The sequence below is a fragment of the Aptenodytes forsteri genome, unplaced genomic scaffold (assembly GCF_000699145.1).
Source record: "Aptenodytes forsteri isolate BGI_AS27 unplaced genomic scaffold, ASM69914v1 Scaffold76, whole genome shotgun sequence".
NCBI lineage: Eukaryota > Metazoa > Chordata > Aves > Sphenisciformes > Spheniscidae > Aptenodytes > Aptenodytes forsteri.
Window position 1 is genome coordinate 1,674,292 of NW_008794444.1, and position 3,453 is coordinate 1,677,744.

Below are 3,453 nucleotides of genomic sequence, written 5' to 3' on the forward strand. Positions count from 1 at the left end.
GAACAGAGAAGAGAAGAGAAGCGAAGAGAAAGAGAAGAGAAGAGAAGAGAGAAGAGAAGAGAAGAGAAGAGAAGAGAAGAGAAGAGTTGTCGTGGGGATTCAAACCAAACTTAAGCGTGTGACAATGCCGTGGGCTGATGAGAGATGCCGGGGATACCCGAGGGAGCGGCCCCCCACGGGATGCTCCACTCGGGGAAATACTTAAACAGGGAGCGCTGCTTCACTTGCGTTTCACAGCACCCAAACCTCACCGCAGTAAATAGACACTGCGATATCTGTGGGGATGTTTTAGGGCAAAGGGACCCGGAGAGGATTTAAGCCAGTAATGTTGAAGGATCCCTGATATATTGCATCATCTGGAGCTTCCTGAGCCTGTAACGCAAGCAGGAGGAGATCACCGCTCTTTGGAACAACCCTTCAAGTCCTTGCTCCAGCATCTGTCTAAAAAACAGCCTTTCTGAGAGTATATTAATCGAGAGGTGCACGTGCGCAGAGCCCATGTTCATAAAGTTGATCAAAGCGATATGCACGAAGTGTTTTTAAGCAGGTACCGGTGACTTCTGCCTTCCCGGATAAGGCTGTATCAACTCATTAGTGCACCGCTTTTTCCCTTCCTCCCTAAGACCCTCCCAAACGTCTTTGGCAAGAGATATTTTCATGAAAAACCTGCACTGCTATTTTCAGGATTTCGCTCGAAGGCCCCAAACATTTACCGAAGAGGTTTGCCTGTTTTTTTCCAGTTCCAATGCCGTAAGCTTTGCGCTTCCAGTTATGCAACAGATACACGGTGTTAATAAAACGCTCGACCAAACGGGAGAACACGAACCAAAATCTCAGCTAATTTCTTCACTTAAATAAACCAAGCAGTGGCGAGGACGACACGACGAATGAGCGTCCCTTCAACGTTCACGGGGTGGGCGCTGAGAGCCCTTTGCACGCAGAGCTATGCAACGTCCGCACTTCGCTCCGCTCCACGTCACCTGAGTCACCCCGCTGTGACTCACACGGTCGGACACGGAGGCGGCGACGGTGGTTTCCCAGCTTTGCCCCTCGGGATGGAGAAAAGAGAGGCGCTGGGTTTATAGCCAGAGCACTAAGCAAGCCAGGCAGTGCACGAACGCACCGGGCTCCGTAGAAGACGTAAGTCAGAGCGACCGCGCCTCTCGCTTGCGGCGTTGCACCTTGTGATGCGCAGCCTTGCAAGCCAGGGCTGGCTGCTTGTCAAAAGTGGATAAAAAACCCCAGTCGCTGCTCAAAAATAGGCACGGACTCGGGGTTTGGATTTTTTCTTTTTTTTTTAAAGCACTCGTAAGTGTCCTGTTTGCTTTAGAGGCTCTTAATGGAAAATGCAACCCTGCTTGGTACTACGTACAATTTAAAGCCCCGAATTGCAGGCCCAAGGGGTGGGAGAGACAGAGGACCCGGGCGGGCGGGCGGCTCGGCCGTCAGATCACGCCGTTTCTTAGGGATGTACCCTCTGACGTGCCCTTCACTGCAGCCAGACACATTCTCTAAACACAATTTACTTTCCCCATTTTAAAATGCCCGGCATCCATCCGATAGCCCGCGAGAGCCGAGTGATATTTAATGGCCACCCAGCAATAAGGCCAGAGATGAGCTAATTAGCTCAATTCCACAATGGGCTCAGGCTCAGTCCAGGACTGGGAGTAACTCACCCACCTGCTCTGGGTCCCCAAGACACTCGGGCACCCTTACACGATACGGCAACGTAGATTATTAAACATTTTCCTCTAGCCATAACCTTTGACAGGCTGCTCCGCAATAGTTTGGAAGCGCCACTGTCTATTGAGTGCTCTTTATTGAGGGGCTTGCCTGCCGTTGCATCACAGCAAAGTTTACCGTTGGGTTAATTAACTACATACTATGGTAGTTTAAAAGAAGCCATTTAAGCTGGAGAAGAACCGCACGAGACTGAGTCGATGAAAAATTAATTAACTGGATGCTAGAAGCCAGGAGAGCGAGCAGAGGCGATAGGAGAGCCGGGGGGGGGCTGGAGCAGCACTCGTGCCACCGCGCGGGCAGGGACCGGAGGAGGAGGTGGCCGGCTGTGCCATGCCAGCGGCGCAGGCAGCCCCTCTCCTCTGCAGGAAAGGGGCAGGAGGATGCCGAGTTCGGACGCTTAAGGCTTGAGGGTTGGTTTGCTTTGAAGAAGTTTTAAAAAAAAAATATGCATTCTACATAAAATAGATATACACACACCCCAAAAAAAAAAATTTAAAAAATGACAGTTTGCAATTACAACTCAGAATTATCAACCCTCTGCTTGGTCCCAGTACCCTTTACACTACGCTTGTCGTCCCGCAAGCGGGGGTCCGGTACCCGGTGTGCGATAAGCCAGTCTTACACGCAGAGCCGAGGTATTTCTTCACCTCATGTTTGCGCAAAGATGAGGGTGCTAGGTGAGAATTCCGCAAAACCAGCACCCCACACGAAAGAACTACAGCGTGTTTACAGTTACGTGGTTAGCAAAAACCCGCCTAAGTTCACGCTCATTGACTAGTTATGTTCAAATTAGCCTCGCTCGCCATGTAAAGTAGCAGGCACGCTCCTTGCCGGGGGGGGGGCAAGTCTTTCCAGTCTTGAATTGAGTGGGTGGTCGCGATCTCCCCCTGCCGCCTTTACCTTTCCCCTAGTTACCGCAGTGGTTTTTGCTGACTCCTTGTTTCTTTGGCAAGCATCCAGCCTCCGGCGCCTTCTAGGGCAGGATGTTCCCCTTTTGTCAGTCTTTTAGTTCTTCTTCAAGGGCATATACACGGTAGTCAGGCTAGTACGATGAAGACTACAGTCTAGGTATTAACCCAAACGCTGACTGAAGTCAGGAGTTAGTCTTCTGCGTTGTCTATTCTTGTGGATACCAGGTCTCCCGGAGGCAAAAGACCCCACCCCAGTGGGCGATCTCTCTCTATAAAGCTAAATAACTTTAAAGCAGTAATTTCAAACTGCTTATTGGAAATTAATAAACAGAAAGCTGCTTCCCTCTTGTCTTCCTGACGGCAAATTAATGGGAAGGAAATCATTCCAGAGGGCAAGAAGCTCGATGGCACAAGAGATCCCCTCCCCTTTACAGAGCAGAACAACGCACATCGGCCTGATTTTATCAGTCTCATGATTTCTGTGGCCTGAGTTGTGCGTGGGGTTGGCAGCAACCATCACGTGCAGCGTTTGGGCTGCAGATCTACCACCAAGGCCATGCTCGGCGCGATCCCAAGGCGCTAAATTCAACCATCGCCTCTCCTTCCTCCCCGTGCAACCTCCCAGGCCGGGGAACGGGAACCGCGACGACGTCACCTCCTTTCTCAGGCACAGGAACGAGGTTTTGAGTGCCACAAATGCCTCTGCGGAGCCCCACGCTGCACCTCCCCGAGGTGTCACTTCAGTTTCAGCCCTGCATGCCAGCGGCTGAGTCACCTCCGCCTCTCCGCAGCAATAAGA